Source organism: Cupressus sempervirens, chromosome 9, assembly GCF_028749045.1.
Source record: "Cupressus sempervirens isolate cs-2001-9-10 chromosome 9, ASM2874904v1, whole genome shotgun sequence".
Taxonomy (NCBI): Eukaryota; Viridiplantae; Streptophyta; class Pinopsida; order Cupressales; family Cupressaceae; genus Cupressus; species Cupressus sempervirens.
The window spans coordinates 387,986,645-388,001,928 of record NC_143126.1 but is presented as its reverse complement, the minus strand read 5'-3'; positions in this window follow the sequence as shown (position 1 = coordinate 388,001,928).

Sequence of the window (15,284 nt, the reverse complement as noted above, 5' to 3'; positions counted from 1 at the left end):
TAATATCATTAAATCAGTCAAACATTCACTCTAAATTAACTAAAATGTTATTAGAAGTTGTTTTGAGGTTAGAAGTTGCCAAACTAGTCAAATATTGACTATAATCAGTTACAATCTCATCACAAGTCTTTGTTAAGCTATAAATAACTGAATCGATCAACTATTCAATTAGAATTATGTATGATCCCATAATAAACCATTTTGAGGTTATTGATCATTGAATAAGTCAAATTTCACTCACAATTAGCTCAAATCTCATAACATGTCATTACAGAGTTACAAATCATCAAATTATTCAACTCTCATAACCAACTAGAGTATCACAACAATCCATTCTAAGATTAGAAAGAAAATACTATCTAAACTCTACCATTCTGTATTGACCTATGTAATCACCTAAAAATGGTCATCTAGACTATTAGCCCCCTTTTCAACATTTTGGCTAAATTAATTTAATCACTTACCTAAGCCAAATTGCTAATAATTAATTTATTTGATTATAACCTATAGTTTGACTATGCTATCCTAAGTTCATTATTTGATTAAAAGAACATTTTCCCTTTTAATTAAATAAAACACCCCATTCTTCTAACCCACTTAAAGTGCACACATAAAGTCCTTTTTCTATTTTACAATTAAAATAAAAGGCTTGTGAAACTTTTGTCTTATATGACAAGTCAACTTATATTCTATTGGTTGACTTGTGTGTGCACATGGATCACACCTATTTTCGAATTCCACCGTTGATCATCCACCATCTTCATCTTGATCTCTACTATTCGTATGACTTTAAAAGGGAGAGAGCTTTCCCCCTCAAAGGATCCAATCCTCATTTGAATATTGTCATGCTACAGGTTTTCTAACAGGTTTCTTGGGAGCTTTGTGGAGAACTTCTCATTTCTTGTCTCATTCTCTCATTCCATCATATTAGCATAAGATCATATGGCATTCTTAGCATAGTTGCATTTTATTTTAGCTTTCATTCTTGCAAATAATCTCACATAGCTTAATATTTGGTTTTGTAATACTCTCATACATGCTTAGCATAGCTACATTTTGCATTATCATCTTAGCTTAGTTTCCATACTTACATTGCATTCTTGAGGGATTCCTTGAAGATATTTTCACTCTTGCTCTTGTCTCAAAGAACCTCCCATTGCATGGTTTACTAGTAAGAAGCACATTTCTAAGGCTTGGCTGAGAGCCTTCATGCTTGAAAACTAGCTTCTTGCACTTTGTGGATAGGGAGCTCTAAGCCGGCATCCAAGCATTCTAGCTCATGGAATCGTTTGGATAGAAGGGTTTAGAGTGTGACACAAATCAAGTGTACAACCTATACATGGAAACACATAATTTTAGACTTATATTTTGTTTCCTAAATCTAATCATTAATTTTGGGCACATTTTAACCCCTAAACAACATATCCAAAACTCAAGAAAATTCAATTGTAGAATAAGAAGCTATGTTCTCTACACCAAGATTGATTTTTCTTTGAAATCATTATATATTGCTGAAGTGATCAATCGTCCAATTAGAGTGAGCCAAAATTTCATAGCAAGTCATTCCAAGCATTACAAATCACAAAATCAGTCAACCCTTTGCTTAAAATGAGCTTCAATGTGATAACAAGTCATTCTGAGGTTACATATCATTGAATTGATCAACCCTTCACTCGAAAGCAACTAAAATGTTATTATAAGCCATTCTAGATTACTAGACTGATCAACTATTCAATCAAAGCCAACCAAAATTTCATAACAAGTCATTTTGAGGTTATAGATCACTTAATTATACAAACCTTCACTCAGAGTGAGTTACAATCTCATTACAAGCCATTCTGAGGTTACATATCATTGAATCAGTCAACCCTTCACTCAATATCAACTAAAATGTTATAGAACTCATTTTGAGTTTAGAAGTTGTGAAATTAGTCAAACATTGACTATTAATCAATTACAATCTCAACACAAGTCTTTGTTAAGCTACATATAATAGAATCATGTAACCAACTAGAATATCATAACAAGCTATTCTAAGATTAGAAAGAAAATACAATCTTAAACTTTGTCATTCTGTAGAAACCTATACATGGAGACACATAACTTCTAAATAATATTGTGATTCTTCAATCTTACTATTTATTTTGGGCACATTTCACCTCCCCAACAACATATCAAAATTAAGTACTATCTAGTAATAAACCATTCTAAGGTTATAAATCACTAAACACATCAACCCTTCCTCTCATAATTAGCTCAAATCTCGTAAGGAGTCATTCTAGAATTAAAAACACGGAATCAATCAATAAGCGTAAGGTTAGAAAGAAAACATGATCTTGAACTCTGTCATTCTATACTCAATTAGTGTTGGATAAAATTTCATAGCAAGTTAGTCTGAGGTTACATATCATTGAATCAATTAACTAACCCTTTGCTCAAAATGAGCTACAATCTCATAACATGCTATTCTAATATTACATATCATTGAATCGGTCAACCCTTCACTTGGACTCAACTAAAATATTATTAGAAGCCATTTTGAGGTCAGAAATTGCCAAATTGGTCAAACATTGAGTATTAATCAATTACAATCTCATAAAAAGTCTTTCTTAGGCTGTAGATCACCAACTTAATCAACCATTCAATTAGAATTAGGTATGATCTCATAATAAACTATTCTAAGGTTATTGATCACCAAACAAGTCAACCCTTCACTCACAATTAGCTCAAAATCATAATATGTCATTACAGAGTTACAAATAATCAAATCAGTCAACTCTACACTCATAACAAACTAGAATCTCACAACAATTCATTTTAAGCTTAGAAAGAAAATACTATCTTAAACTCTACCATTTTTTATTGACTAGTACATGGAGACACATAACTTCAAACTCAAATTTTGTTTCTTAAATTTGACCATTGATTTTGGGTACATTTTTCCCTCCCAACAACATATTTGCAACTTAGGAAAATCCAATAGTGGAGTAAAAAATTATTGTCTCTACATTGAGATCCATTTTTCTTTGACTCCATTTTATATCACTAAAGTGATCAACATCCAATCAGAGCCAACCAAAATTTTATGACATGTCATTCTAAGGTTATAAATCACCAAATCAGTCAACCCTTTTGCTTACAATGAGCTTCAATATGATAAAAAGTCATTCTGAGGTTACATATAATCAAATCAGTCAACCCTTCATTCAGAATCAACTAAAATGTTATTATAAGCCATTTTGAAGTTAGAAGTTGCCAAATCGATCAATCTTTTACAATGAATAGTCTACAATCTCATCACAAGTTGTTCATAAGTTGTAAATCACTAAATTAGTTAACTATTCAATCAGAATTAAGTACTATCTCATACTAAACCATTCTAAGGTTGCAGATCACCAAACAAGTCAACCCTTCACTCACAATTACCTTAAATCATGTAATAAGTCATTTTAGAGCTACTAATCATCAAATCAGTCAACTCCACAATCACAACCAACTAGAATCTCATAATAGGTCATTTCAACATTAGAGAGAAAATACAATCTTAAAATCTACCATTCTATATAGACCAATACATGAAGACTTATAACTTTTGAATAAAAACTTGGTTATTATATCTAACTCTTGATTTTGGGCACATTTTGCCCCACAACAACATATCTAAAACTTAAAAAAATCAATTCTAAATCACTAGACTGATCAACCATTCAATCAGAGCCAAACAAAATTTCATAACAAGTCATTTTGAGGTTACAAATCATTGTATCGAACAACTCTTCACTTAAAATGAGTTACAATTTCATTACAAGCCATTTAGAGGTTATATATCATTGAATTTGTCAACCCTTCACTTGAAATCAACTAAAATGTTATTAGAAGATATTATGAGTTTAGAAGTTGAGAAATTGGTCATTAATTAGATACAATCTCAACACAAGTCTTTATTAAGCTACAGATATCTGAATCAATTAACCAACTAGAATCTCATAACAAGCTATTCTAAGATTAGAAAGAAAACATGAATCTTAAACTTTATCATTTTGTAGAGACCTGTACATGGAGACACAAGTCAACTTTTCACTTGCAATTAGCTCAAATCTTTTAAGTAGTTATTCTAGAGTAACAAATCACTAAATCAATCAACTTTACACTCATAACCAACTAAAATCTCATAATAGACCATTCCAATGTTAGAAAAAAAACATGGTCTTCACCTTTGCCATTGTATATAGACCTATACATGAAGAATCATAAGTTTTGAATTAGATATTGGTTCTTAATGATCATTGATTTTTGGCACATTTTTCCCTCCAACAACATATCTAAAACTTAAGAAAATCTAACAATAAAATTAAAATTTATGGTGTCTAAACTCTGCCATTTTCTTTCTAAGTTAAGGTTGGAAAGAAAACATGATCTTAAAATTTGACTGTCAATTTTAAAGCACGTTTTGTGCCCCAATAACATATACAAAACTTAATAAAATCCAATGATGGAATCAAAAGTTAGGGTCGCTACACTTAGACCCATTATTTTGTGACTCCATTAGATTATTGAATTGATCAACTATTTATCAGAGCTAGCCAAAATTTAATAGCAAGTCATTCTAAGGTTGTAGATCACTGAATCAGTTATAGATCATTAGACAATTGAACCCTTTATTGACAACTCATTCAAATCTCATAACTAGATCTACAAATCACTAAAACATTCAACTCAATAATCACAACAGGCCATTCTAAGGTTAGAAAGAAAGAACAATCTTAAACTTACTCATAAATTTTGAATTAGAACTTGTTTCTTAAATCTGATCATCCTTTCTGGGCATATTTTGCCCCCCAACAACATATCCAAAACTTAAGAAAATCACACAGTGGAATCAAAAGTTAGAGTCTGTAAATCAGGACCTATTTTTCTATGACTCCATTATAGATCACTGAAGAAATCAACCATTCATTTAGAGCTAGTCAAAATTTCACAACAAGTCATTCTAAGGTTGTAGATCATCAAATCAGTCATCCCTTCACTTAATATGAGCTACAATCTCATAACAAGCCATTTCTAGTTACATATCATCAAATTGGTCGACCCTTCAATCAAAATCAACTAAAAATTTATTGCAAACTATTTTGAGGTTAGAATTATCCAAATCAATCAAACTTTGACTATGAATTGGTTACAATCTCATCACAATCTATTCTGAAGTTGTAGATCACTTAATCAGTCAAGTGTTCAAATAGAATTAGGTTGGATATCATAACAAACCATTTTGAGGTTAAAGATCATCGAATTGGTCAACCCTTCAATGAAAATCTAAGGGTCTCTACAATAAGACCCATTTTAATGTGACTACATTATAGATTGCTTAACTAATCAACCATTCTATCAGAGTCATCCAAAATTTCAAAGCATGTCACTTTGAGGTTGCAGATCACTGAATTGGTCAAGCCTTCACTCAAAATGAGTTATAATCTCATAACAAGCCATTCTCAAATTAGATATCATCAAATTGGTCACCCTTTCAATTAGAATTAACTAAAATGTTATTACAAGTCATTCTAAGGTTAGCAGTATCCAAATTGGTCAAACTTTAACTATGAATCGACTCCAATCTTATCATAAGTGATTTTGAAGCTGTAGATCACCAAACTGGTCAAGTGTTCAATCAAAATTAGGTACGATCTCATACTAAGCCATTCTGAGGTTACAAATCACCAAATCGGTCAACCCTTCACTCTAAATCAACCAAAATGTTATTACAAGCTATTTTGAGTTTAGAAATATCCAAGTCACTCAAACTTCCACTATGAATTGGCTACAATCTTATCACAAGTTGTTTTGAAGCTATAGATCATTGAACTGACCCAACATTCAATCAAAATTAGGTACGATCATATAAAAAACCATTCTAATGTTATAGATCATGGAACAACTCAACCCTTCACTGACAACTATCTCAAATCTCATAATAAGTCATTTTAGAGTTACAAATCACCAAATCAATCAACTCTAAACTCATAACCAACTAATATCAAGCCATTCTAAGGTTGGAAAGACAACACAGTCTTAAACTCTGTCATTTTTGTGTAGACTTGTATATGGAGACTCATAAATTTTGAATTAGAACATGCCTCTTAAATCTAACCATTGACTATGAATTGACTACAATCTTATCACAAGTCATTTTGAAGCTACAGATCATCGAACTGGTCAAGCCTTCAATCAAAATTAGGTACAATATTATTAAAAACCATTCTAAGGTTACAAATCATCGATCAACTTGACTCTTCACTCACAATTTGCTCAAATCTCATAACAAGTCATTCTCAAATTACAAATTAGTGAATCAATTAACTCTATATGAATAACTTGGTTAGAAAGAAAACACAGTCTTAAACTCTACTATTTTTGTATAGACTTGCATATTGAGACTCATAACTTGGTTCTTAAATTTGAACATTGATTTTGGGCACATTTCTCCCTCCAACAACATATCCAAAACTTAAGAAAATCTAAAAGTGGAATTAAAAGTTAGGTCTCTACACTAAGACCCATTTTTTATGTTACTCCATTATAAAATGTTGAACTAATCAATAGTTGAATTAGAGCCAACCAAAATTTCACAGCAAGTCATTCCTAGGTTGTAGATTAATGATTCGGTAAACCCTTCACCTAGAATGAGCTACAACCTCATACCAAGCCATTCTTACATTACATATCATCAAATCGATCAACCCTTTACATAGAATCAAGTAAAATGTTATTACAAGCCCTAAGGTTAGTATTATCCAAATTGGTCAAACTTTGACTATAAATTGGCCACAATCTCATCATAAGTCATTTTGAAGCTATAGATCACCAAACTAGGTTACAGATCAAAAAAGAATGGGCTGTAATCTCATAATTTTGAGGTTACAGATCAAAAAAGAACATAACCCTTCTCTCATAATTTGCTCAAAACTAAGATCTAGTCATTCTACAGTTACAAATAAAAAAAATTGTCAACTCCACACTCATAATCAATTCAAATTTTATAACAGACCATTCTAAGGTTAGAAAGAAAACATAGACTTAAACTATTTCATTTTTGTATAGACTTGTGAATGGAGACTCATAAATTTTGAATCAGAACTTGGTATCTGACCATCAATTTTGGGAATATTTTGCTCTCCAACAACATATCAGAAACTTAGGAAAATCTAACTGTGGAATCAAAAACTAGAGTCTCTATACCAAGACCCATTTTTTAGTGTCTCCATTATAGATCATTGAATTGATCAACTGTTCAATTAAAGATGGCCAAAATTTCATAGCAAGTCATTCCAAGTTTACAGATCACTAAATTAGTAAACCCTTCACTCAAAGTGAGATACAATCTGATAACATGTCATTCGTAGGTTATCATCAAATCAATGAACCCTTCACTTAGAATCAACTAAAATGTTATTCCAAGCCATTATAAGGTTAGAAGTATCAAAATGGGTCAAAATTTAACTATGAATAGACTAAAATCTCGTAACAAGTCATTTTGAAGCTGTAAATCACCAAACCATTCAAGTGTTCAATAAGAATTACATATAATCTCATAGAAAACCATTACAAGATTATAGATCACCAAATTTGTCAAGCCTTGGCTCTGAATAAACTAAAATTTTATTACAATTGATTATGAGGTTACAAGTATCCAAATTGATCAAACTTCAACTGTGAATCAGCTACAATTTCATCACAAGTCATTTTGAAGCTACAAATTGCCAAACCAGTCAAGCGTTGAATCAAAATTAGGTCTGATCTTATAACAAATCATTTCAAGGTTACAAATCACTAAATCAGTTAACCTTTCACTTTGAAACAACTAAAATGTCATTACAAGTCATTCTAAGGTTAGAAGTATCCGGATCGGTCAAGCTTTGACTATGAATCAGCTACAATCTCATAAGAACCCATTTGGAGGTTAAAAATAATCAGATTGGTGAACCCTTGACTCAGAATCACCTAAAATATTATTACAAGCTATTCTAAGGTTAGAATTATACAAATCGATCAAAATTTGACTATGAATAATCTACAATCTCATAACAAGTCATTTTGAAGCTGTAGTTCATGGAACCGGTCAAGCATTTAATCAAAATTAGGTTTGATCTTCTAACAAACCATTTCAGGGTTACAGATCATTGAATCGATCAACCCTTCACTCTAAAATAACAAAAATGTTTTTATAAGCTATTCTAATGTTAGAAGTATCCAAATCGGTCAAACTTTGACTATGAATCAACTACAATCTCATCATAAGTCAATTTGAAGTTGTAGATCCAAACTGGCCAAGTGTTCGATTAGAATTAGGTCTGATCTCATTACAACCACTCTGAGGTTATATATCATTGAATTGATGAACCCCTCACTCTAAATATGATATAGGTACAATCTCCTCACAACACATTTTGAAGCAATAGATCATTGAACTGATCAAGCATTCAATCAGAATTAGGTTTGATCTCATAACAAAACATTCCAAGGCTACAAATTATTGAATTGGTCAACCCTCTAATCTGAATAAACTAAAACATTTTTACAAGCCATTCTCAAGTTAGAAGTATCCAAATTGGTCAAACTTTGACTAAGAATCAGCTACAATCTCATCACAAGTCAATTTGGAGTTGTAGATCACTGAATTTGTCAAGCGTCCAATTAGAATTAGGTCTGATCTCATAACAATCACTCCAAGGTTATAGATCACCAAATTGGTAAACCCTTTGCTTTGAATAAACTAAAATGTTATTACAATCCATTCTGAGGTTAGAAGTATCCAGATCAGTCAAACTTTGACTATGAATTGATTACAATATCAACTTATAAAAAACCATTCTAATTACATATCACTAAACAACTTAACCATTCACTAAAAAATTTCTCAAATCTAATAAGAAGTCATTCTAGAGTTACAAATCACCAAATTGGTGAACTCTACAGTCATAAACATCTCAAATCTCATAATAGGCCATTCCAAGGTTAGAAAGAAAACATGATCTTAAAATCTACCATTTTTGTATAGATTTGTATACAAAGACTCATAAATTTTGAATCAGAACTTGTTTCCTAAATTTGACTATCAATTTTGGGCACATTTTGCCCCCCAACAACATATCTAAAATTAAAGAAAATCCAACAGTGAAATCAAAATTTAGGGTCTTTATAACAAGATCCATTTTTTTGTGACTCTATTATAGATTGTTGAACTGATCAACTATTCAATCAAAGCTGACCAAAATTTTATACCAATTCTTTAGAGGTTATAAATCACTAAATCAATTATCCCTTCACTCAAAATCACCTACAATCCCATAACAAGCTATTCATGTTTACTTATCATCGAATTGGTCACCCCTTCAATCAAAATTAGCAAAAAATATTATTACAAGAAATTCTATAGTTACAAGTATCCAAATTGGTCAAACTTTGACTATGAATAAGCTACAATCTCATCACAAGTCATTTTAAAGCTACAGATCACTGAACTAGTCAAGTGTTTAGTCAAAATTAGGTCTGATCTCATAATAAAGCATTTTGAGGTTACAGATCACTAAATTGGTAAACCTTTCACTTTGAATCAACTAAAATGTTATTACAAGCCATTATGAAATTAAAAATATAGAAATTAGTCAAAGTTTGACTCTGAATTAACTACAATCTCATCACAAGTTATTTTGAAGTTGTAGATTCTCTGAACTGGTCAAGTATTCACTATCAATATAAAACCATAGGTTTGATCTCATATAAAACCATTCCAACAATACAAATCACCAAATAAATGAACCCTTCACTCTGAATCAACTAAAATGTTATTATAAGCCACTATGATGATAGTAGTATTGAAATTGGTCAATCTTTAACTATGACTCAACTACAATCTCATCACAATTCATTATGAAGCTTCAAATCATTAAACTAGTCAAGCATTCAATCAAAATTAGGTCTAATCTCATAACAACCACTCTAAGGTTACAGATCACTGAACCAGTCAACCCTTCACTCCAAATAAACTAAAATGTTATTACAACCCATTCTGAGGTTAGAAGTATCCAAATCGATCAAACTTTGACTATGAATTGACTATAATATCATCACAAGTCATTTTGAAGTTGTAGATCACTAAATTAGTCAAGCATTTAGTCAGAATTATGTACGATCTCATAACAAACCGTTCACTAATAATTCATTCAAATCTCATAACAAGTCACTGTCTGGAGTTACAAATCACTCAATCAATCAACTCTATAGTCATAAATAGCTAGAATCTCATAACAGGCCATTCCAAGGTTGAAAACAAAATACAGTCTTAAACTCTACCACTTTTGTATAGAATTGTATACAAAGATTCATAAATTTTGAATCAGAACTTGGTTCTTAAATTTGACTATCAATTTCAGGCAAATTTTACCCCAAAAAACATATCTCAAATTTAAGAAATTCCAACTGTTGAATCAAAAGTTAGGGTCTCTTCAATGAGACCAATTTTTTTGTAACTCCATTATAGATTGTTGAACTAATCAACCATTCAAATAGAGCAGGCCAAAATTTCATAGCAAGTCATTCTAAGGTTGCAAATCACTAAATTGATCAACCTTTAGCTCAAAATGAGATACAATCTCATTACAAGCCATTATGAGGTTAGAAGTATCCAAATTGATCAAACTTTGATAGTGAATAAGCTACAATCTCATCACAAACTATTTTGACATTGCAGATCACCAAATTGGCCAAGCGTTCAATTAAAATAAGGTCTGATTTCATAACAAACCACTCAAATGTCAACCGTTTGCTCTGAATAAACTAAAATGGTAATATAAGCTTTTATAAGGTTAGAAGTATCCAAATAAAAATTATGTTTGCAAATCACCAAATAGGTCAAATATTCAATTGGAAATGGGTATGATCTCATAACAAACCATTCTTAGGTTATAGATCACAGAATAATCCAACCCTTCACTCAAATCTCATAACAACTAATTCTAGAGTTACAAATCAGTAAATCAATCAACTCTACCATCATAGACATCTCGAATCTCATATTAGACCATTCCAAGGTTAGAAAGAAAATATGGTCTTAAACTCTACCATTTCTGTATAGACTTGTATACAAAGACTCATAAATTTTGAATCAGAATTTGCTACTTAAATTTCACTCCAAATCAACTCAAATGTTATTACAAGCCATTTTGAGGTTAGAAGTATCCAAATTGGTCAAACATTAACTATGAATCATTTAAAATTTCATCACAAGTCATTATGAAGCTACAAATCACCGATTCAATCAAGATTTATGTATGATCTTATAAGAAACCATTATGAGGTTACAAATCATCGAACAAGTCAACCCTTCGTTGACAACTCACTCAAATCTCATAAAAAGTCATTGTAGAGTTAAAATCACTGAATTAGTCAACTCTACACTCATTACTAGCTAGACTCTCATAAATTTTGAAACAAAACTTGGTTCTTAAATTTGGCCATCAATTTAGGGTACATTTTTCCCCCAATGACATCCAAAAATTAATAAAATCCAACAGTAGAATCAAAAGTTAGGGTCTCTACACTAAGACCCATTTTTTTGTGACCCCATTATAGATCACTAAACAGATCAACCAAGCAATTAGAATGAGCTACAATTCCATAACAAGTCATTCTGAGGTTACATATCATCAAGTCAGTCAACACTTTACTCTAAATAAACTAAAATATTATTAAAAACCATTATGAGGTTTTAAGTATAATAATTGGTCAAAGTTTGACTATGAATCAACTACAATCTCATCATAACTCATTAATAAGCTATATAGATCACTGAATTGGTCAAGCATTCAACCAAAATTAGATATGATCTCATAACAAATTACTCTAAGGTTATAGCTCACCAAATCGGTCAACTCTTCAATTTGAATCAACTCAAATGTTATTACAAGCCATTCTAAGGTTAGAAGTATCCAAACCAGTCAAACTTTAACTATGAATCAACTAAAATCTCATCACAATCATTATGAAGCTATACATCATTGATTTGGTCAAGCGTTCAATTAGAATTATGTACAATTTCATAACAAACCATTATGAGGTTACAAATTACCAAATAACTCAACCCTTCACTAAAAACTTGCTCAAATCTCATAACAAGTCATTCTAGAGTTTAAAATCACTGAATCAGTCAACTCTACACTTATAACTAGCTAGAATCATAGGCCATTCCAAAGTTAAAAAGATAAAATAATCTTAAACTTTGCCAATTTTGTATAAACTTATTATAGGGACACATATATTTTGAAACAAAACTTGGTTCTTAAATCTAGCCATCAATTTTGGATACATTTTGCCCCCCAAAAACATATCCAAAAATTAATAAAATCTAATGATGGAATAAAGTTAGGGTCTCTACACCAAAACCCATTTTTTTGTGACTTTCTTACAGATCATTAAACTAACCAACTAATCAATAAGAATGAGCTACAATTTCATAACAAGCCATTATGAGGTTACATATCATCAAATCGATCAACCCTTCGCTCAAAATAAACTAAAATGTTATTACAAGCTATTCTAATGTTAGAAGTATTCAAATTGGTCAAACTTTGACTATGAATTGGCTACAATCTCAACACAAGTCATTTTGAAGCTCCAAATCACCAAACTAGTCAAGTGTTCAATCAGAATTAGGTCTCATTTCATAACTAATCATTTCGAGGTTACAAATCACTGAATTGGTCAACCCTTCACTCTGAATCCACTAAAATGTTATTACAAGCCATTATGAGGTTAGAAGTATCCAAATTAGTCAAACTTTGACTAGGAGTCGGCTACAATCTCATTACAAGTGATTTTGAAGCTACAAATATCTAAACCAGTCAAATGTCCAATCAAAATAGACCATTCCATGGTTAGAAAGAAAACACAGTCTTAAACTCTACCATTTTTGTAAAGGCCTGTATACGAAATAAATTTTTAATCAGAAAAATTGGTTCTTAAATCTGACCATCAATTTTTTGAACATTTCACCACTAAACAACTTATATGAAACTTAGAAAAAACCAATAGTAAAATCAAAAGTTAGGGTTTGTATATCGAGACCCATTTTTCAATGACTCCAATAGAGATCATTGAATTGATCAACCATTCAATTAGAGCTAGACAAAATTTAATAGAAAGTCATTCTTAGGTTACAAATCACCAAATCTATAAACCCTTCACTCAGAATGAGCTAAAATCTCATAACAAGCCATTTCAAAGTTACATATCATCGAACAATCAACCCCTCACTCATAATCAACAAAAGTGTTATTACAAGCCATTTGTAGTTAGAAGTATCCAAATTTGTCAAGTGCAATCTCTTCACAAGTCATTATGAACCTATAGATCATTGAACTAGTCAAGTGATCAATTAGAATTAGGTCTAATCTCATAACAAACCATTCCAAGGTTATATAGATCACCGAATTGGTCAATCTTTCACTCATAATCAACTAAAATGTTGTTACAAGCCATCCATTAAAAGTATCTAAATTAGTCAAATTTTAACTAAGAATCAATTACAATCTCAACACAATTCATTTCAAAGCTATAGATCACCGAATTGGTCAAGCATTCAATCAAAATTAAGTTAAATCTCATATCAAACCATTATGAGGTTATAGATCATCACACAGTTCAACCCTTCACTAACAAATGACTCAAATTTAATAACAAGTCATTCTAGAATTACAAATCACCAAATCAGTTTACACTCATAACTAGCTACAATATCATAACAAACCATTCTAAGGTTAGAAAGAAAATACAATCTTAAACTCTACCATTTTAGTATAGACTTGTATATGGAGACTCATAAATTTTGCATTGTAACTTGGTTCTCAAATCTGATTGTTGATTTTGGGCACATTTCACCCCCCAACACATATCTAAAACTTAAGAAAATCCAATGGTGGAATTAAATTATGTAGCTGAAAATTATGTGCTTTCTAATATTTTATGTGCTTGCCAAGTTAGGATGTGCACCAGAGGCTATCTTTGTGATTTATTTTATGATGTATATTTATTCTAAATATTATGATGAGCTTGTGTTTGTTTTCAAATCTAAAAGAGCATTTATGAGTTTTTCTATGTGGTGCATTTATGTCTACTTGGGTTGGTAGAACCAACTTATTTTTGGGTTGCCTATTAAGGAACCAAGTTTTTGATCTTTATGGGTGTTATGGTATGGGACACAAGTGTGTTTTATGTACTTAGGAGAGGTTTTCTAGGTACTTGTCTTTGGAAATGGCTTGTAAAGGTTTGGGACACAAAATAGTTAGTGTCAAGATAACTTATTGTAAGTTATTTTAATAAGTGATAATCTAGTAATTAATATTTTGGGAAAACACACTAAAAATATAAGTTAGAGATATTTGTCCCACCCATGCCTTGAGTGCTTGTATAGAATAAGGATGGGAATGGGATGATAGTATGATTGGTTTGCCTCGTCTTCTTGAGAGGATTCTTTGGTTCTGCATGTGTCACATTGAGGGTTCGAGGTTCAGAGTAACTAGTCTAGAGTAACTCAACACTTGAGGGTCTGGGATCTATTGAGAGACCAGTCCAAGGTAACTCAAGTAGTTTGACCGTGTGATGACACTCCCTAGAATGTAGCCTAAGTCTCCTCTATAGATTTTGTTTGTACCTTTGGTGGTGTACTTATTGTTGGATGCATTTAATGTGGTTATTTACTTTCATTGATGGTGATTGGTGGTTTATGGATATTATACTTTTGTCATGTGGTCCTTGACTTGAGGTGGATATCTTTCATTGACTTTATCTTATGATTTTGGTGATTTGATATATTCTTGGTACATGTATGATGTTTGTTATGTGATGTTAGTATTGGATTGAGTGTTCTTTATTTTTAAGCATCTTATCTCCTCGAGTAGTATGTGTTACCTTTGAGGTAGTTTTGGCTTTTAGAATTCCTATCCTAGGAATGCTTTATATTTGATTAGCTATTTGTGGGTCGTTCATTATCTTCCCTACATGGTGGGAGTGGAAGCCTAATTAGGTAACCACCTAGTTGGAAGGTAGTGTCTTCTTATCATTTGATTCCCCCTCACATTTTTAGTTGTTGGATGTTAGGTGATGCAATTGTACCTTTATCATTCTTTTTTTTTTCTAATCTTAGAGACTTCTTTTCAATTGATGTATATATGTTATCATGTATTCTGGTGTATTGTATCTATTCTATGACATGTGTAGTGGATGTTATTTATTAG